Source organism: Heterodontus francisci, chromosome 16, assembly GCF_036365525.1.
Source record: "Heterodontus francisci isolate sHetFra1 chromosome 16, sHetFra1.hap1, whole genome shotgun sequence".
Taxonomy (NCBI): domain Eukaryota; kingdom Metazoa; phylum Chordata; class Chondrichthyes; order Heterodontiformes; family Heterodontidae; genus Heterodontus; species Heterodontus francisci.
Window position 1 is genome coordinate 20,421,954 of NC_090386.1, and position 23,378 is coordinate 20,445,331.

Consider the following 23,378-nt stretch of genomic DNA (forward strand, 5'->3'; position numbering starts at 1 on the left):
TTGTTTATGGACAGGACAGGCTGTGTCCCTGTGGGGCTGTATGAGTAGTGAGGGATTCAGTGCCAGTGAGCTGCTGTCGATGCACAGCAGCAACACTGCACTCAATCTCAGGCCCTGTTATTGAATCTCACAGCTCCAGATAAAGCCTGACAGGGAGCTCAGTACGGGGATCAGCAACAGGACTTTAGCTCGTCTACAGGATGAATTTGTGGTCAGCTGCCTGACACATAGCTCCCTTTACCGAGCAAGTTGTCAATTATAGAATTATAATCTCAGGATCCATGATTTATAAAGCTTTGTCTCCAATCACTCCCTTTACTCAGTAATGTATCTGAACTGGGACTTGAAAAACAGTTTCTCTTTGAATAAGACACTGACCCAGGACAGACAGGGACACGTTGACCTGGGACAGACAGACCCAGGAACACACTGACTCGGGACAGACAGAACCAGAACACATTTACCCGGGACACACAGGACCACAAACACACTGACCCGGACAGACAGAACTGGGAATACACTGACCCAGCACAGACAGGTTCACATTGACCCAGCACAGACAGATCACGGTGACCCAAAACAGATGGGGTCACGCTGACCCAAAACAGATGGGGTCACGCTGGACCCAGGACAGATGGGGTCAAGCTGACCCAGGACAGACAGGGTCACGCTGACACGGGACAGACAGGACCAGGAACACACAGACCCGGGGCAGGCAGAAACAGGAACACACTGACCCGGGACAGGCAGGATGCGGAGCACACTGACCCGGGACAGACAGGACTAGGCACACACTGACCCGGGACAGACAGAACCAGGAACACACTGACCCGGAATAGACATGACCAGAACACACTGGCCCGGGATAGACAGGACCAGAAACATTCCGCCCGGGATAGACATGACCAGGAACAAACTGACCCGGGACAGACATGACCAGGAACACAATGGCCGGGGATAGACATGATCAGTGACACACTGACCCAGGACAGATAGGACCAGGAACACACTGACCCGGGGCAGACAGGACCAGAAACATTCTGGCCCGGGATAGACATGACCAGGAACAAACTGACCCGGGACAGACATGACCAGGAACACAATGGCCGGGGATAGACATGATCAGTGACACACTGACCCAGGACAGATAGGACCAGGAACACACTGACCCGGGGCAGACAGGACCAGAAACACACTGACCCGGCTCAGGTAGGACTAGGCACACACTGACCCAGGACAGACAGAACCAGGAACACACTGACCCGGGGTAGACATGACCAGAACACACTGGCCCAGGATCGACAGGACCAGAAACATTCTGGCCCGGGATAGACATGACCAGGAACAAACTGACCAGGCCAGACAGGACCAGGAACACACTGACCCGGGACAGACAGGACCAGAAACACACTGACCCGGGACAGGCAGGACCAGGAGCACACCGACCAGGGACAGACAGGACTAGAAACACACTGACCTGGGACAGACAGGACCAAGAACACTCTGACCTGGGACAGACAGGACCAGGAACACACTCACCCAGGACAGAGAGGACCAGGAACACAAAGACCCGGCTCAGACAGGACCATGAACACACTGACCCAGGAAAGGCAGCACCAGGAATACACTGACCGGGGTCAGACAGGACCAGGAACAACCTGACCCGAGACAGACAGAACCAGAAACACACTAAGCCAGGAAAGGCAGGACCAGGAATACACTGACCGGGGTCAGACAGGACCAGAAACACACTGGCCCGGGAGAGACAGGACCAGTGACACACTGAGGCAGGACAGATGGGACCAGGAACACACTGACCCGGGACAGATAGAACCTGGAACAAACTGACCGGGACAGACAGAACCAGTAAAACACTGACCCGGGACAGGCACGACGAGAAACACACTGACCCGGAACAGACAGGACCAGAAACACACTGACCCGGGACAGGCACGACGAGAAACACACTGACCCGAAACAGACAGGACCAGAAACAAACTGACCTGGGACAGACAGGCCCAGAAACGCATTGACCCGGGACAGGCACGACCTGAAACACACTGACCTGGAACAGACAGGACCAGAAACACACCGACCGTGGACAGACAGGACCTTGACCTGGAACAAACTGACCCGCGACAGACATGACCAGGAACACACTGGCCCAGGATCGACAGGACCAGTAACACACTGACACAGGACGGATAGGACCAGGAACACACTGACCCGGAACAGACAGAACCAGGAACAAACTGATCGGGACAGACAGGACCAGGAAGACACTGACCCGGGACAGACAGGACCAGATACACACTGACCCGGGACAGACAGGACCAGAAACACACTGACCCAGGAGAGACCGGACCAGGAACACACCGACCCGGGACAGACATGACCAGGAACACACTGACCCGGGACAGACAGGACCAGAAACACACTGACCCAGGACATCTAGGACCAGGAACACAGCGACCCGGGACAGATAGAACCAGGAACAAACTGACCGGGACAGACAGGACGAGGAACACACTGACCCGGGACAAGACATGACCAGGAACACACTAACCGGGACAGACATCACGAGGAACACATTGACCCGGGACAGACAGGATCAGGAACACACTGACTGGGACAGACAGGACCAGGAACACGCTGACCCGGGACAGATAGACCCGGACAGACACGGGAATCTATGCGTGGAGCCAGAGGAAATGGGCGAAGTGCTAAATGAGTACTTTGCATCAGTATTCACCAAAGAGAAGGACTTGGTGGATGCTGAGCCTAGGGAAGGGAGTGCAGATTGTCTCAGTCATCTCATTATCAAAAAGGAAGAGGTGTTGGGTGTCTTGCAAAGCATTGAGGTAGATACGTCCCCAGGGCCTGATGGGATCTACCCTCGAATACTGAGGGAGGCAAGGGAAGAAATTGCTGGGGACTTGACAGAAATCTTTGCATCCTCATTGGCTACAGGTGAGGTCCCAGAGGACTGGAGAATAGCCAATGTTGTGCCTTTGTTTAAGAAGGGTGGCAAGGATAATCCAGGAAATTATAGGCTGGTGAGCTTTACGTCAGTGGTAGGGAAACTATTAGAGAGGATTCTTCGAAACAGGATTTACTCCCATTTGGAAACAAACGAACTTATTAGCGAGAGACAGCATGGTTTTGTGAAGGGGAAGTCATGTCTTACTAATTTGATTGAGTTTTTTGAGGAAGTGACGAAGATGATTGATGAAGGAAGGGCAGTGGATGTTATCTATATGGACTTTAGTAAAGCCTTTGCAAAGGTCCCTCATGGCAGACTGGTACAAAAGGTGAAGTTACATGGGATCAGAGGTGAGCTGGCAAGATGGATACAGAACTGGCTCTGTCACAGAAGACAGAGGGTAGCAGTGGATGGGTGTTTTTCTGAATGGAGGGATGTGACTAGTGGTGTTCCGTAGGGATCAGTGCTGGGACCTTTGCTGTTTGTAGTATATATAAATGATTTGGAGGAAAATGTAGCTGGTCTGATTAGTAAGTTTGCGGATGACACAAAGGTTGGTGGAGTTGCGGATAATGATGAGGATTGTCAGAGGATACAGCAGGATATAGATCGGTTGGAGACTTGGGCAGAGAAATGGCAGATGGAGTTTAATCCGGACAAATGTGAGGTAATGCATTTTGCAAGGTCTAATGCAGGTGGGAGGTATACAGTAAATGGCAGAACCCTTAGGAGTATTGACAGGCAGAGAGATCTGGGCTTACAGGTCCACAGGTCACTGAAAGTGGCAACGCAGGTGGATAAGGTAGTCAAGAAGGCATACGACATGCTTGCCTTCATCGGTCGGGACATAGAGTATAAAAATTGGCAAGTCATGTTGCAGCTGTACAGAACCTTAGTTAGGCCACACTTAGAATATTGCGTGCAATTCTGGTCGCCACACTATCAGAAGGATGTGGAGGCTTTGGAGAGGGTACAGAGGAGGTTTACCAGGATGTTGCCTGGTCTGGAGGGCATTAGCTATGAGGAGAGGTTGGAAAAACTCGGATTGTTTTCACTTGAACGACGGAGGTGGAGGGGCGACATGATAGAAGTTTACAAAGTTATGAGCGGCATGGACAGAGTGGATAGTCAGAAGCTTTTTCCCAGGGTGGAAGAGTCAGTTATGAGGGGACATAGGTTTAAGGTGCGAGGGGCAAGGTTTAGAGGGGATGTGCGAGGCAAGTTTTTTACACAGAGGGTGGTGAGTGCCTGGAACTTGCTGCCAGGAGAGGTGGTGGAAGCAGATACGATAGCGACGTTTAAGAGACATCTTGACAAATATATGAATAGGAAGGGAATAGAGGGATATGGGCCCCGGAAGTGCAGAAGGTGTTAGTTTAGGCAGGCATCAAGATCGGCGCAGGCTTGGAGGGCCGAATGGCCTGTTCCTGTGCTGTACTGTTCTTTGTTCTTTGATAGGACGACGAACACGTTGACCTGGGACAGACATGACAGAAACTCACTAACTCAGGACAGACATGACCAGGAGCACACTGACCCGGGTTCGACAGGACCAGTGACACACTGGCCCAGGACAGAGAGGACCAGGAACACACTGGCCCGGGATAGACAGGAGCAGTGACACATTGACCCAGGACATCGCGGATCAGGAATGCACTGACCCGGGACAGACAGGACCAGAAACACACTGACCCAGGACAGAGAGGACCAGGAACACACTGACCCGGGACAGACAGTACCAGAAACACACTGACCTGGGACAGACAGGACCAGGAGCACACCGAACAGGGACAGATGGGACCAGAAACACACGGACCTGGGACAGACAGGACCAGGAACACACTGCCCTGGGACAGACAGGACCAGGAACACACTGACCAGGGACAGACAAGACCAGGAACACGTTGAAATGGGACAGAAGGAACCAGGACCAAACTGACCTGGTCAGTCAGAACCAGTAACACACTGACCCGGGACAGGCACGACGAGAAACACGCTGACCCGGAACAGACAGGACCAGGAACACACTGCCCCGGGACAGACAGGACCAGAAACACACTGCCCCGGGACAGACAGGACCAGAAACACACTGTCCAGAGACAGACAGGACCAGGAATACACACACCCATGAGAGATAGGACCAGGAACACAATGACCGGGGACAGACAAGGCCAAAAACACACTGACCTGGGACAGACAGGACCAGGAACACACTGACCCGGGACAGGCACGACCAGAAACACGCTGACCTGCAACAGACAGGACCAGAAACACACTGACCTGGGGCAGACAGAACCTGAAACATACCGACCCGGGACAGATAGAATCGGAAACAATCTGACCGGGACAGACAGAACCAGTAACACACTGACCCGGGACAGACAGAACCAGAATCACACTGACCTGGGACAGACAGGACCAGTAACACACTGACCTGGGACAGACAGAACCAGAAACACACTGACCTGGGACAGACAGAACCAGAAACACACTGACCTGGGACAGACAGGACCAGGAACACACTGACCCGGGACAGATAGAATCGGAAACAATCTGACACGGGACAGACAGAACCAGTAACACACTGACCCGGGACAGACAGAACCAGAAACACACTGACCTGGGACAGACAGTACCAGTAACACACTGACCTGGGACAGACAGGACCAGGAACACATTGACCCGGGACAGACAGAACCAGAAACACACTGACCTGGGATAGACAGGACCAGGAACACACTGACCCGGGACAGACAGTACCAGTAACACACTGACTCGGGACAGGCACGACCTGGAACACACTGACCAGGGACAGGCAGGACCAGGAACACACTGACCAGGGACTGGCAGGACCAGGAACACACTGACCTGGGACAGACAGAACCAGAAACACACTATCCCAGAACAGATAGAACCATGAACAATCTGACATGGGATAGACAGGACCAGGAACACACTGATCAGGGACAGACAGGACCAGGAAAACACTGACCCAGGACAGACAGGACCAGAAAGACACTGACCCGGGACACACAGGACCAGGAACACACCGAACAGGGACAGACAGGACCAGGAACACACTGACCCGGGACAGAGAGGACCAGAAACACACTGACCCGGGAGAGACCAGACCAGGAACACACCGACCCGGGACAGACAGAACCTGAAACACACCGACCCGGGACAGATAGAATCGGAAACAATCTGACCGGGACAGACAGGACCAGAAACACACTGACCCGGGACAGACAGAACCAGAAACACACTGACCTGGGATAGACAGGACCAGAAACACACTAACCCAGAACAGATAGAACCAGGAACAATCTGACCTGGGATAGACAGGACCAGGAACACACTGATCAGGGACAGACAGGACCAGGAAAACACTGACCCCGGACAGACAGGACCAGAAAGACACTGACCCGGGATGGACAGGACCAGAAAGACACCGACCCGGGACAGACAGGACCAGGAACACACCGAATAGGGACAGACAGGACCAGGAACACACTGACCCGGGACAGAGAGGACCAGAAACACACTGACCCGGGAGAGACCGGACCAGGAACACACTGACCCGGGACAGACATGACCAGGAACACACTGACCCGGGACAGACAGGACCAGTGACACACTGATACAGGACAGATAGGACCAGGAATACACTGATCTGGGACAGAAAGAACCAGTAACACACTGACCCGGGCAGGCACAACCAGAAACACACTGACCCAGAACAGACAGGACCAGAAACACACTGACCCGGGACAGACAGGTCCAGAAACACACTGACCTGGGACAGACAGGTCCAGAAATACACTGATCCGGGACAGACAAGACCAGGAACACACTGACCCGGGACAGACAGGACCAGTGACACACTGATACAGGACAGATAGGACCAGGAATACACTGACCCGGGACAGATAGAACCAGTAACACACTGACCCGGGCAGGCACAACCAGAAACACACTGACCCAGAACAGACAGGACCAGAAACACACTGACCTGGGACAGACAGAACCAGTAACACACTGATCCGGGATAGGCACAACCAGGAACATACTGACCAGGGACAGACAGGTCCAGAAATACACTGACCAGGGACAGACAAGACCAGGAACACACTGACCCGGGACAGACAGGACCAGAAACACACTGACCTGGGACAGACAAGACCAGGAACACACTGACCCGGGACACACAGAACCAGTAACACACTGATCCGGGATAGGCACAACCAGGAACATACTGACCAGGGACAGACAGGACCAGAAACACACTGACCTGGGACAGACAAGACCAGGAACACACTGACCCGGGACACACAGGACCAGTAACACACTGACTCGGGACAGGCACGACCTGGAACACACTGACCAGGGACAGGCAGGACCAGGAACGCACTGACCAGGGACAGGCAGGACCAGAAACACACTAACCCAGAACAGATAGAACAAGGAACAATCTGACCTGGGATAGACAGGACCAGGAACACACTGATCAGGGGCAGACAGGACCAGGAAAACACTGACCCAGGACAGACAGGACCAGAAAGACACTGACCCGGGACGGACAGGACCAGAAAGACACCGACCCGGGACACACAGGACCAGGAACTCACCGAACAGGGACAGACAGGACCAGGAACACACTGACCCGGGACAGAGAGGACCAGAAACACACTGACCCGGGAGAGACCGGACCAGGAACACACCGACCCGGGACAGATAGAATTGGAAACAATCTGACCGGGACAGACAGGACCAGAAACACACTGAACTGGGGCAGACAGAACCTGAAACACACCGACCAGGGACAGATAGAATCGGAAACAATCTGACCGGGACAGACAGGACCAGAAACACACTGACCCGGGACAGACAGAACCTGAAACACACCGACCCGGGACAGATAGAATCGGAAACAATCTGACCGGGACAGACAGAACCAGAAACACACTGACCCGGGACAGACAGAACCAGAAACACACTGACCCGGGACAGACAGTACCAGTAACACACTGACTCGGGACAGGCACGACCTGGAACACACCGAACAGGGACAGACAGGACCAGGAACACACTGACCCGGGACAGAGAGGACCAGAAACACACTGACCCGGGAGAGACCAGACCAGGAACACACCGACCCGGGACAGACAGAACCTGAAACACACCGACCCGGGACAGATAGAATCGGAAACAATCTGACCGGGACAGACAGGACCAGAAACACACTGACCCGGGACAGACAGGACCAGAAACACACTAACCCAGAACAGATAGAACCAGGAACAATCTGACCTGGGATAGACAGGACCAGGAACACACTGATCAGGGACAGACAGGACCAGGAAAGCACTGACCCCGGACAGACAGGACCAGAAAGACACTGACCCGGGACGGACAGGACCAGAAAGACACCGACCCGGGACAGACAGGACCAGGAACACACCGAATAGGGACAGACAGGACCAGGAACACACTGACCCGGGACAGAGAGGACCAGAAACACACTGACCCGGGAGAGACCGGACCAGGAACACACCGACCCGGGACAGACATGACCAGGAACACACTGACCCGGGACAGACAGGACCAGTGACACACTGATACAGGACAGATAGAACCAGTAACACACTGACCCGGGCAGGCACAACCAGAAACACACTGACCCAGAACAGACAGGACCAGAAACACACTGACCCGGGACAGACAGGTCCAGAAACACACTGACCCGGGACAGACAGGTCCAGAAACACACTGATCTGGGACAGACAGGTCCAGAAATACACTGATCTGGGACAGACAGGTCCCGAAATACACTGATCTGGGACAGACAGAACCAGTAACACACTGACCTGGGACAGACAAGACCAGGAACACACTGACCCGGGACAGACAGGACCAGAAACACACTGACCTGGGACAGACAGGACCAGAAACACACTGACCTGGGACAGACAAGACCAGGAACACACTGACCCGGGACACACAGGACCAGTAACACACTGACTCGGGACAGGCACGACCTGGAACACACTGACCAGGGACAGGCAGGACCAGGAACGCACTGACCAGGGACAGGCAGGACCAGAAACACACTAACCCAGAACAGATAGAACAAGGAACAATCTGACCTGGGATAGACAGGACCAGGAACACACTGATCAGGGGCAGACAGGACCAGGAACACACTGACCCGGGACAGACAGGACCAGAAACACACTGACCTGGGACAGACAAGACCAGGAACACACTGACCCGGGACAGACAGGACCAGAAACACACTGACCTGGGACAGACAGGACCAGAAACACACTGACCTGGGACAGACAAGACCAGGAACACACTGACCCGGGACACACAGGACCAGAAACACACTGACCTGGGACAGACAGGACCAGAAACACACTGACCTGGGACAGACAAGACCAGGAACACACTGACCCGGGACAGACAGGACCAGAAACACACTGACCTGGGACAGACAGGACCAGAAACACACTGACCTGGGACAGACAAGACCAGGAACACACTGACCCGGGACACACAGGACCAGTAACACACTGACTCGGGACAGGCACGACCTGGAACACACTGACCAGGGACAGGCAGGACCAGGAACGCACTGACCAGGGACAGGCAGGACCAGAAACACACTAACCCAGAACAGATAGAACAAGGAACAATCTGACCTGGGATAGACAGGACCAGGAACACACTGATCAGGGGCAGACAGGACCAGGAAAACACTGACCCAGGACAGACAGGACCAGAAAGACACTGACCCGGGACGGACAGGACCAGAAAGACACCGACCCGGGACACACAGGACCAGGAACTCACCGAACAGGGACAGACAGGACCAGGAACACACTGACCCGGGACAGAGAGGACCAGAAACACACTGACCCGGGAGAGACCGGACCAGGAACACACCGACCCGGGACAGATAGAATCGGAAACAATCTGACCGGGACAGACAGGACCAGAAACACACTGAACTGGGGCAGACAGAACCTGAAACACACCGACCAGGGACAGATAGAATCGGAAACAATCTGACCGGGACAGACAGGACCAGAAACACACTGACCCGGGACAGACAGAACCTGAAACACACCGACCCGGGACAGATAGAATCGGAAACAATCTGACCGGGACAGACAGAACCAGAAACACACTGACCCGGGACAGACAGAACCAGAAACACACTGACCCGGGACAGACAGTACCAGTAACACACTGACTCGGGACAGGCACGACCTGGAACACACTGACCAGGGACAGGCAGGACCAGGAACACACTGACCTGGGATAGACAGGACCAGAAACACACTAACCCAGAACAGATAGAACCAGGAACAATCTGACCTGGGATAGACAGGACCAGGAACACACCGAACAGGGACAGACAGGACCAGGAACACACTGACCCGGGACAGAGAGGACCAGAAACACACTGACCCGGGAGAGACCGGACCAGGAACACACCGACCCGGGACAGACATGACCAGGAACACACTGACCCGGGACAGACAGGACCAGAAACACACTGACCCGGGACAGACAGGTCCAGAAATACACTGATCCGGGACAGACAGAACCAGTAACACACTGATCGGGACAGACAGGACCAGGAAGACACTGACCCGGGACAGACAGGTCCAGAAATACACTGATCCGGGACAGACAGAACCAGTAACACACTGATCCGGGATAGGCACAACCAGGAACATACTGCCCAGGGACAGACAGGACCAGAAACACACTGACCTGGGACAGACAGGACCAGGAACACACTGACCCGGGACACACAGGACCAGAAAAACATTGACCAGGGACAGACAGGATCAGGAGCACACTGACCCGGGACAGACAGGACCAGAACGACACTGACCCAGGGCAGATAGAACCAGGAACAATCTGACCTTGGACAGACAGGACCAGAAACACATTGACCCGGGACAGACAGAACCAGTAACACACTGACCCAGGACAGGCAGGACCAGGAACACACTGACGAGGGACAGACAGGACCTGAAACACACCGACCCGGGACAGACAGGACCAGGAACACACCGACCAGGGACAACAAGGACCAGGAACACACTGACCAGGGAAAGACAGGACCAGGAAAACACTGACCTGGGACAGACAGGACTAGGAACAGACTTAGCTGGGATAGTCAGGACTAGGAACAGACTGACCAGCAACAGACAGGACCAGGAAAACACTGACCCGCGACAGACAGGACCAGAAAGACACTGACCCATGACGGACAGGACCAGAAACACACAGACCTGGGACAGACAGAACCAGAAACAGAATGACCAGGGACAGGCAGGACCAGGAACACACTGACCTGGGATCGACAGGACCAGAAACACACTGACCCAGGACAGATAGAGCCAGGAACAATCTGGCCTCGGATAGACAGGACCAGGAACACACTGATCAGAGACAGGCAGGACCAGGAAAACACTGACCCGGGACAAACAGGACCAGAAAGACACTGACCTGGGACGGACACGACCAGAAAGACACCGACCCCGGACAGACATGACCAGAAACACACCGAACAGGGACAGACAGGACCAGAAATACACTGACCAGTGACAGGCAGGACCAGGAACACACTGACCAGTGACAGGCAGGACCAGGAACACACCGGCCCGGGACAGACAGGACTAGGAACACACCGACCCGGGACAGACTGAACCAGGAACACTTTGACTCGGGACAGACAGGTCCAGGAACACACTGACCCGGGACAGACAGGACCAGGAACACACTGACTCTGGACAGACAGAACCAGGAACACACTCACCCAGGACAGATAGGACCAGGAACACACTGACCCGGGACATGCACAACCAGGAACAGACTGACCCGGGACAGACAAGACCAGAAATACACTGACCCGGGACAGACAAGACCAGAAATACACTGACCTGGGACAGACAGGACCAGGAACACACTTACCCGGGACAGACAGAACCAGTAACACTCTGACTCGGGACAGGCATGATCTGGAACACACTGACCTGGGACAGACATGACCAGAAACACACTGACCCGGGAAAGACAGGACCAGGAACACACTGACCCGGGATAGACAGGACCATAAAAAGATTGACCAGGGACAGGCAGGACCAGGAACACACTGACCTGGGATAGACAGGACCAGGAACACATTGACCCGGGACAGACAGGACCAGGAAAACACTGACTCAGGACAGACAGGACCAGAAAGACAGTGACCCGGGACGGACAGGACCAGAAAGACACCGATGCGGGACAGACAGGACTAGGAACACACCGAACAGGGACAGAGAGGACCAGAAACACACTGACCTGGGAGAGACCGGACCAGGAACACACCGACCCGGGACAGACATGACCAGGAACACACTGACCCGGGACAGACAGGACCAGAAACACACTGATCCAGGACATCTAGGACCAGGAACACACTGACCCGGGACAGGTAGAACCAGGAACAAACTGTTCGGGACAGACAGGACCAGGAACACACCGACCAGGGACGGACAGGACCATAAACACACTGACCCGGGACAGACATGACCAGGAACACACTGGCCCAGGATAGACGGGACCAGAAATACACTGACCCCGGACTGACAGGACCAGGAACACACTGACCAGTGACAGGCAGGACCAGGAATACACTGACCCGGGACAGACAGGACTAGGAACACACCGACCCGGGACAGACTGAACCTGGAACACTTTGACTCGGGACAGACAGGACCAGGAACACACTGACCAGGGACAGACAGGACCAGAAACACACTGACCAGGGACAGACAGGACCAGAATCACACTGACCCGGGGCAGACCGAACCAGGAACGCACTGACCCGGGACCTACATGACCAAGAACACACTCACCCGGGACTGACAGGACCAGGAACTCATTGACCCAGGGCAGACAGAACCAGTAACACACTTACCCAGGGAATGCAGGACTAGGAACACACTGTGTGTGTAGTTGCCCTGAGTTTTATTCTCGAGGTGTTGCAGATTACAGACTGTTTTGTGTTCTCATCCATGAACAATTGGAATTGGGCTGAAACTGTATGGACGATTACAGCAGGCTGAGGAGAATTGAACTCTCTCAATCTGGGCTTGGTATGAACCCGTGTTCCAAACTGAATCTGTGACCCATGAGGAGAGGCAGTATTAATCTAACGATACAAATTTAAAGGGGGTGCAGGAACAGAGAAACCTAAGGGTATATGAACACTATTCTTTGAAGGTTGAATCACAAGTTGATACAGCTGTTGAAAGGCATATGCAATTCTTGGCTTTATTAATAGGGGGATAAAGTGCAAAAACCAGGAGGTAATGTTAAACTTTTATAGATCACTTGTTCAGCCTCAGCTGGAGCATTGTCCTCAATTCTGGGCACCACAGTTTAGCAAGGATGTAGTGGAGGTTTACTAGAATGGTACCAGGGATGAGGGACTGCAGTTACACGGAGATACTGGAGAAGCTGGGATTGTTCCCCTCACTGCAGAGAAGAGTTTAAAATTATGAATGGTTTTATTGGAGTAAATAAGAAGAAATTATTGCAGGAGGGTCAGTAACCAGAGGACACGGATTTAAGATCATTTGTAGTACAAAATTCAGCGGGCGATGTAGAGAATTCTTTATGCGTCTGCTACCACCACCCCTGCCCCGTCCAAGTTACAGCAATATTTTTGAGGATATGAAGGTGTAACCAGTGTGAAAGTGCACATCTGAATCAGGCCTGATGAAAAACCAGCATATTGCAAGGCTAGACTAGTTCCTTATGCTCTCAAAAACCAGGTTGAAGAGGAGCTAATGGTGTGTTAGTGAAAACTGATCACAGTGATTGGGCAACTCCAATTATAGTTGTGCCCAAGTCAGACAAAACTGTAAGGCTATGTGGGGGCTACAAAGCCACAATCAACTACCCAGTGGACGATGCATAGTATCCACTACTGACCTCTCAAGACTTGTATGCAAAGTTAGAGGGATTCAAGCTAGTCACCAAGTTGGATTTGCCCCATGCTTCTGCACAGCTCAATATGGATGGAGAGAGTCAGCAGTATCCCATGATAAATACACACAGGCGTTATACTCCTCCATAAAACTGCACTAGGGTGTGAAGTCTTAGAGTCATAGAGTCATAATGGCACAGAAGGAGGCCATTCGGCTCATCGAGTCCATGCTATAGAGCAATCCAATCAGTCCCATTCCTCTGTTCTATCCCCATAGCCCTGCAAGTTTATTTCCCTCATGTGCCCATCCAATCTCCTTTTGAAATCATTCATTGTCTCCGCTTCCACCAGCCTTGTAGGCAGCGAGTTCCAGATCATTACCACCCATTGTGTAAAAAATATCTTCCTCACATCCCCCCTGCATTTCTTTCCCAAAATCTTAAATCCCTTTCCTCTTGTCCTTGTACCAGAAGCTACTGGGAACAGCTTTTCTTTATCTACCCTATCCAGACTTGTCAGAACTTTGCACACCGCTGTCAGATCTCCCCTCAATCTCCTTTGCTCAAAGGAGAACAACCCCAGCTTCTCCAACCTAACCTTGTAGCTAAAATCCCTCATCCCTGGAACCATTCTGGTAAATCTCCTCTGCACCCTATCAAGGATCTTCGCATCCTTCCTAAAGTGTGGTGACCAGAACTGGACGTAATACTCCAGATGGGGTCTAACCAGAGCTTTATAAAGATTCAGTGTAACAATCCTGCTTTTCTACTCAATACCTCAGTTTATGAAGCCCAAGATCCCAATGCTCTAAAAATCTTCTAAGCTACAATGGATAAGAGTTTGCGAGGAGTGCCGCATTACTTGTGCAATCAAGACGATGTGTTCATTTTTACCGCAATAGAGAAAAACAATCTTCAACTGTTTGATCAAGTGTTTAAAAGGCTCAATGATCACAATGTGAAGTTGAAAAGGATTAAGTGTGCCTTTGTGCAATCTGAAGTAGTGTAACTTGGCCTGAAAAATCAATGAAAAAGGCCTACAGCCACTGAAAGAGCAAATAGAGGCCATTGACAATGCCCCAAAGCCAAAATGTGTGTGAGCTTAGATCTGTTCTAGTCATGGTCCAATACTACTCGTGATTTCTGTCTGAGCTATCTGTGTTAGCTCTACTACATGAGTTGTTGAAGAAAGATGTGAAATGGAAATGGTCCGAAGCACAATATGTTTATAATGCATGTAAGAGCAGCCTGACCAGTGATGCATTACTCGTTCACTATGATATAAATAGTGACCTGAAGCTAGTATGTGACACTTCAAACTATGGAGTTGGAGCAGTGATCAGTCACGTCATGAATGACAGACAAGAGAAGCCCATAGCATTTGCATTGTGTACTTTCACCAAGTGTGATCGTAACTACATGCAAATGGAAAAGGAAGCACTTGGATTGATCTTTGAAATCACAACGTTTCATCAGTTTTTATTTGGTGGAAACTTTATGCTAGTTACAGATCATAAACCCCTGATAGCTATTCTGATTCCAAAGTCTGCAGCATCGACAATGACAGCATCAAAGATGCAGTGGTGGACTGTACTTCTCTCACAGTATGACTACGACATCGAATATCACCATTCAAAGGAGAATGCTACCATTAATGCACTGTTACTTTTGCCACATGAGGACTCAGGAGTAGGCTGTGAGGGTGCAATCTTCCCACTGAGAGATGATCCACTTGAGCATAACCCACTTGATTAGCGAGCTTTTGCGAGAGTGTGAACCAATTCAAACTTCGGTGTCTGCCGTATCAGTTTCCGAAAAAGAAACAATATCCCCTGTAAGTTGAAACCAGATAGTCCAAAAGCTGAAATAAAAACAGAAAGTGCTGGAAATACTCAACAGGTCTGGCAGCATCTGTGGAGAGAGAAGCAGAGTTAACGTTTTGGGTCTGTGTCCTTTCATCAGTTGTTAGACTTGATTTATAGATATTGTTTAAAGAAAAAGAGCCAGTTGTTATTTTGCCAAGTGTGTATATTCTCAAAGATTTTTTAAAAAGTTGAATAGTTAGTGTACCTGGAAGTAGTTTATGTAATTTATTCCTATGTTATGAGCATGCCCAGTGTGTGATGACATCATTCAACATATGATTTGGCCATCTTGGTGTCTGTCTTTCTTTACTAGTTCCTCCCAATATACAACAGGCTTTTCCTCATCTCTGGGTCTGTTGTAAACTAATTGATAGAGATTGATTACAATGATTAGTCAACAATTGTACTATCATTGGATTATGTGACTACTGAGATGGCAGAAGGTGAACTAAATGGACGTCAGCCTTTAGTCTTCTACCAATCCTTCTGAGGGTTACCAACCGTCTGTTTTAGGCAGAAGCCTCCTGGAAATGATGATCGTTCACCCTGGTGCTGCTGCTGGTGACTTGGGAGAAATGGTCCTTGTGTGCATGATTTGCACATGCTCAGTGCCATGGGTCTTGTAGCTTTCAACTAAATTGTGTTGTCTGAGTCTTGTTGGTCTCCTTGCTCTTCAGAAGAGGTGTGAGAATGATGGCATTGGGTCCAACAGAAAACTCCTGGAAAATCTGTGTGCACTCGGGGAGTACTTTGCTGAGGGAAGAAAAGAGAAACACAACTGGGAGGGGGGAGGGGGGTATGTGGTCAAGAGAGCGAGAGAGAGAGAGAGAGAGAGAGAAAAAACATAAACTGAGGGGGAGAGAAAGATCATGCAGCCCTATGGTGAGCTTTGATTCTTTTCCGCGAAGAATGAGACTCTTTTAGGATTGTCTTCCTGTAGATTGGTTCCACTAAGAATTGAGGCTCTATGAGATTGAGTGTCTCTGAGCATTGAGTCAACCTGAGGACTGGGTCTCTCTGAGGATTGAGTGTCTCTGAGGATTGAGCGTTTCTGTGGATTGAGTCTCTCTGAGGATGGAGTCACCCTGAGTATTGAGTGCTTCTGAGGATTGAGTCACCCTGAGGATTGAGTCTTTCTGAGGATTGAGTGTCTCTGAGAATTGAGTCACCCTGAGGATTGAGTCTTTCTGAGGATTGAGTGTCTCTGAGGATTGAGTCACCCTGAGGATTGAGAGTCTCTGAGGATTGAGTCTCTCAGAGGATTGAATGTCTCTGAGGATTGAGTCACCCTGAGGATTGAGAGTCTCTGAGGATTGAGTCTCCCTGGGGATTGAGTCCCTCTGCAGATTGAGTCTTTCTGAGGATTGACTGTCTCTGAGGATTGAGTGTCTCTGAGGATTGAGTCACCCTGAGGATTGAGAATCTCTGAGGATTGAGTCTCCCTGGGGATTGAGTCCCTCTGCGGAATGAGTCTTTCTGAGGATTGAGTGTCTCTGAGAATTGAGTCTCTCTGAGGATTGAGTCGCTCTGAGGATTGAGTCACCCTGAGGATTGAGTCTGTCTGAGGATTGAGTCACCCTGAGGATTGAGTCTCTCTGAGGATTGAGTGTCTCTGAGGTTTGAGTCTCTCTGAGGATTGAGTGTCTCTGAGGATTGAGTCTCTCTGAGGATTGAGACTCTCTGAGGATTGAGAGTCTCTGAGGATTGAGTCTCTCTGAGGATTGAGTCTCTCTGAGGATTGAGTCATCCTGAGGATTGAGTCTTTCTGAAGATTGAGTCTCTCTGAGGATTGAGTCACCCTGAGGATTGAGTGTCTCTGAGGATTGAATCTCTCTGAGGATTGAGTGTCTCTGAGGATTGAGTCACCCTGAGGATTGAGTCTCTCTGAGGATTGACTCACCCTGAGGATTGAGAGTCTCTGAGGATTGAGTCTCTGAGGATTGAGTGTCTGAGGATTGAGTGTCTCTGAGGATTGAGTCACCCTGAGGATTGAGTGTCTCTGAGGATTGAGTCTCTCTGAGGATTGAGTGTCTCTGAGGATTGAGTCTCTCTGAGGATTGAGACTCTCTGAGGATTGAGAGTCTCTGAGGATTGAGTCTCTCTGAGGACTGAGTCTCTCTGAGGATTGAGTCATCCTGAGGATTGAGTCTTTCTGAGGATTGAGTCTCTCTGAGGATTGAGTCTCTCTGAGGATTGAGTGTCTCTGAGGATTGAGTTTCTCTGAGGATTGAGTGTCTCTGAGGTTTGAGTCTCTCTGCGGATTGAGTGTCTCTGAGGATTGAGTCTCTCTGAGGATTGAGTGTCTCTGAGGATTGAGTCTCTCTGATGATTGAGACTCCCTGAGGATTGAGTCCCTCTGAGGATTGAGTCTCTCTGAGGATTGAGACTCCCTGAGGATTGAGTCCCTCTGAGGATTGAGTCTCTCTGATGATTGAGTGTCTCTGAGGATTGAGTCCCTCAGAGGATTGAGTCTCTCTGAGGATTGAGTGTCACTGAGGATTGAGTTCTCTGAGAATTGAGTGTCCCTGAGGATTGAGTCTCTCTGATGATTGAGTGTCCTTGAGGATTGAGTGTCTCTGAGGATTGAGGCCCTCTGAGGATTGAGTCTCTCTGAGGATTGAGTCACCCTGAGTATTGAGTGTCTCTGAGGATTGAGTCTCTCTGAGGATTGAGTGTCTCTGAGGATTGAGTCTCTCTGAGGATTGAGACTCTCTGAGGATTGAGAGTCTCTGAGGATTGAGTCTCTCTGAGGACTGAGTCTCTCTGAGGATTGAGTCATCCTGAGGATTGAGTCTTTCTGAGGATTGAGTCTCTCTGAGGATTGAGTCTCTCTGAGGATTGAGTGTCTCTGAGGATTGAGTTTCTCTGAGGATTGAGTGTCTCTGAGGTTTGAGTCTCTCTGCGGATTGAGTGTCTCTGAGGATTGAGTCTCTCTGAGGATTGAGTGTCTCTGAGGATTGAGTCTCTCTGATGATTGAGACTCCCTGAGGATTGAGTCCCTCTGAGGATTGAGTCTCTCTGAGGATTGAGACTCCCTGAGGATTGAGTCCCTCTGAGGATTGAGTCTCTCTGAGAATTGAGTGTCACTGAGGATTGAGTTCTCTGAGAATTGAGTGTCCCTGAGGATTGAGTCTCTCTGATGATTGAGTGTCCTTGAGGATTGAGTGTCTCTGAGGATTGAGGCCCTCTGAGGATTGAGTCTCTCTGAGGATTGAGTGTATCTGAGGATTGAGTGTCTCTGAGGATTGAGTCTCTCTGATGATTGAGACTCCCTGAGGATTGAGTCCCTCTGAGGATTGAGTCTCTCTGAGGATTGAGTCTCTCTGAGGATTGTGTGCCTCTGAGGATTGAGTCTCTCTGAGGATTGAGTGTCTCAGAGGTTTGAGTCACCCTGTGGATTTAATCTCTCTGAGGATGAGTCTATTTGAGGATTGAGTCACCCTGAGGATTGAGTGTCTGTGAGGATGGAGTGTATCTGAGGATTGAGTCTCTCGGAGGATTGAGGGTCTCTGACGATGGAGTCACCCTGAGGATTGAATCCCTCTGAGGATTGAGTCTCTCTGAGGATTGAGTGTCTCTGTGGATTGTCACCCTCTGAGGGTTGAGCCTCTCTGATGATTGAGTGTCTCTGAGGATTGAGTGCCTGGGAGGATTGCGTGTCTCTGAGGATTGAGTCACGCTGAGGATTGAGTGTCTCTGAGGATGGAGTGTCTCTGAGGATTATGTCTCTCTGAGGATTGAGTGTCTCTGAGGTTTGAGTGTCTCTGAGGATTGAGTGTCTCTGAGGATTGAGTCTCTCTGAGGATTGAGTGTCTCTAAGGATTGAGTGTCTCTGAGGATTGAGTCTCTCTGGGGATTGAGTCTCTCTGAGAATTGAGGGTCTCTGAGGATTGAGTGTCTCTGAGGAATGTGTCTCTCTAAGGATTGAGGGTCTCTGAGGATTGAGTGTCTCTAAGGATTGAGGGTCTCTGAGGATTGAGTGTCTCTGAGGATTGAGTGTCTCTGAGGATTGAGATACCCTGAGGCTTGAGTCTCTCTGAGGATTGAGTGTCTCTGAGGATTGAGTGTCTCTGAGGATTGAGTCTCTCTGAGGATTGAGTCATCCTGAGGATTGAGTGTCTTTGAGGATTGAGGGTCTCTGAGGATTGAGAGTCTCTGAGGAATGTGTCTCTCTAAGGATTGAGGGTCTCTGAGGATTGAGTGTCTCTGAGCATTGAGTGTCTCTGAGGATTGAGTCACCCTGAGGATTGAGTGTCTCTGAGGATTGAGTCACCCTGAGGATTGAGTCTCTCTGAGGATTGAGTCACCCTGAGGATTGAGTGTCTCTAAGGATTGAGTGTCTCTGAGGATTGAGTCTCTCTGAGGATTGAGTCTCTCTGAGGATTGAGTCTCTCTGAGGATTGAGTCTCTCTAAGGATTGAGTGTCTCTGAGGATTGAGTGTATCTGAGGATTGAGTTTCTCTGAGGATTGAGTGTCTCTGAGGTTTGAGTCTCTCTGCGGATTGAGTGTCTCTGAGGATTGAGTGTCTCTGAGGATTGAGTGTCTCTGAGGATTGAGTCTCTCTGAGGCTTGAGTCATCCTGAGGATTGAGTCTCTCTGAGGATTGAGACTCCCTGAGGATTGAGTCCCTCTGAGGATTGAGTCTCTCTGAGGAATGTGTCTCTCTAAGGATTGAGGGTATCTGAGGATTGAGTGTCTCTAAGGATTGAGGGTCTCTGAGGATTGAGTGTCTCTGAGGATTGAGTGTCTCTGAGGATTGAGATACCCTGAGGCTTGAGTCTCTCTGAGGATTGAGTGTCTCTGAGGATTGAGTGTCTCTGAGGATTGAGTCTCTCTGAGGCTTGAGTCATCCTGAGGATTGAGTGTCTTTGAGGATTGAGGGTCTCTGAGGATTGAGAGTCTCTGAGGAATGTGTCTCTCTAAGGATTGAGGGTCTCTGAGGATTGAGTGTCTCTGAGCATTGAGTGTCTCTGAGGATTGAGTCACCCTGAGGATTGAGTGTCTCTGAGGATTGAGTCACCCTGAGGATTGAGTCTCTCTGAGGTTTGAGTGTCTCTGAGGATTGAGTCACCCTGAGGATTGAGTGTCTCTAAGGATTGAGTGTCTCTGAGGATTGAGTCTCTCTGAGGATTGAGTGTCTGTGAGGATTGAGTCTCTCTGAGGATTGAGTGTCTCTGAGGATTGAGTGTCTCTGAGGATTGAGTTTCTCTGAGGATTGAGTGTCTCTGAGGTTTGAGTGTCTCTGCGGATTGAGTGTCTCTGAGGATTGAGTCTCTCTGAGGATTGAGTGTCTCTGAGGATTGAGTCTCTCTGATGATTGAGACTCCTTGAGGATTGAGTCCCTCTGAGGATTGAGTCTCTCTGAGGATTGAGACTCCCTGAGGATTGAGTCCCTCTGAGGATTGAGTCTCTCTGATGATTGAGTGTCTCTGAGGATTGAGTCCCTCGGAGGATTGAGTCTCTCTGAGGATTGAGTGTCACTGAGGATTGAGTTCTCTGAGAATTGGGTGTCCCTGAGGATTGAGTCTCTCTGATGATTGAGTGTCCTTGAGGATTGAGTGTCTCTGAGGATTGAGGCCCTCTGAGGATTGAGTCTCTCTGAGGATTGAGTGTATCTGAGGATTGAGTGTCTCTGCGGATTGAGTCCCTCTGAGGATTGAGTCTCTCTGAGGATTGAGTGTCTCTGAGGATTGAGTCTCTCTGAGGATTGAGTCACCCTGAGGATTGAGTGTCTTTGAGGATATAGGGTCTCTGAGAATTGAGTGTCTCTGAGGATTGTGTCTCTCTAAGGATTGAGGGTCTCTGAGGATTGAGTGTCTCTGAGGAATGAGTGTCTCTGAGGATTTAGATACCCTGAGGCTTGAGTCTCTCTGAGGATTGAGTGTCTCTGAGGATTGAGTCTCTCTGAGGATTGAGTCTCTCTGGGGATTGAGTCTCTCTGAGGATTGAGGGTCTCTGATGAGTGAGGGTCTCTAAGGATTGAGTGTCTCTGAGGATTGAGTCTCTCTGGGGATTGAGTCTCTCTGAGGATTGAGGGTCTCTGAGGATTGAGTGTCTCTGAGGAATGTGTCTCTCTAAGGATTGAGGGTCTCTGAGGATTGAGTGTCTCTGAGGATTGAGTGTCTCTGAGGATTGTGTCTCTCTAAGGATTGAGGGTCTCTGAGGATTGACTGTCTCTGAGGATTGAGTGATCTGAGGATTGAGATACCCTGACGCTTGAGTCTCTCTGAGGATTGAGTGTCTCTGAGGATTGAGTGTCTCTGAGGATTGAGTCACCCTGAGGATTGAGTGTCTTTGAGGATATAGGGTGTCTGAGGATTGAGTGTCTCTGAGGATTGTGTCTCTCTCAGGATTGAGGGTCTCTGAGGATTGAGTGTCTCTGAGGCTTGAGTCTCTCTGAGGATTGAGTGTCTCTGAGGATTGAGTGTCTCTGAGGATTGAGTCTCTCTGAAGATTGAGTCATCCTGAGGATTGAGTGTCTTTGAGGATTGAGGGTCTCTGAGGATTGAGAGTCTCTGAGGAATGTGTCTCTCTAAGGATTGAGGGTCTCTGAGGATTGAGTGTCTCTGAGGATTGAGTGTCTCTGAGGATTGAGTCACCCTGAGGATTGAGTGTCTCTGAGGATTGAGTCACCCTGAGGATTGAGTCTATCTGAGGTTTGAGTGTCTCTGAGGATTGAGTCGCTCTGAGGATTGAGTGTCTGTGAGGATTGAGTCTCTCTGAGGAATGAGTGTCTCTGAGGATTGAGTGTCTCTGAGGATTGAGTTTCTCTGAGGATTGAGTCTCTCTGAGGAATGAGTGTCTCTGAGGATTGAGTGTCTCTGAGGATTGAGTTTCTCTGAGGATTGAGTGTCTCTGAGGTTTGTATCTCTCTGAGGATTGAGTGTCTCTGAGGATTGAGTCTCTCTGAGGATTGAGTGTCTCTGAGGATTGAGTCTCTCTGATGATTGAGACTCCCTGAGGATTGAGTCCCTCTGAGGATTGAGTCTCTCTGAGGATTGAGACTCCCTGAGGATTGAGTCCCTCTGAGGATTGAGTCTCTCTGATGATTGAGTGTCTCTGAGGATTGAGTCCCTCAGAGGATTGAGTCTCTCTGAGGATTGAGTGTCACTGAGGATTGAGTTCTCTGAGAATTGAGTGTCCCTGAGGATAGAGTCTCTCTGATGATTGAGTGTCCTTGAGGATTGAGTGTCTCTGAGGATTGAGGCCCTCTGAGGATTGAGTCTCTCTGAGGATTTAGTGTATCTGAGGATTGAGTGTCTCTGCGGATTGAGTCCCTCTGAGGATTGAGTCTCTCTGAGGATTGAGTGTCTCTGAGGATTGAGTCTCTCTGAGGATTGAGTCACCCTGAAGATTGAGTGTCTTTGAGGATTGAGGGTCTCTGAGGAGTGAGTGTCTCTAAGGATTGAGTGTCTCTGAGGATTGAGTCTCTCTGGGGATTGAGTGTCTTTGAGGATATAGGGTCTCTGAGGATTGAGTGTCTCTGAGGATTGTGTCTCTCTAAGGATTGAGGATCTCTGAGGATTGAGTG

General features: G+C 50.6%; 1 protein-coding gene across 3 annotated transcripts in view; it reads left to right on the plus strand.

Moving 5' to 3' along the window:
• Positions 1-23,378, plus strand: part of pltp (phospholipid transfer protein) — a 698,920-nt gene that overhangs the window by 105,972 nt on the left and 569,570 nt on the right. The window lies entirely within an intron of this gene.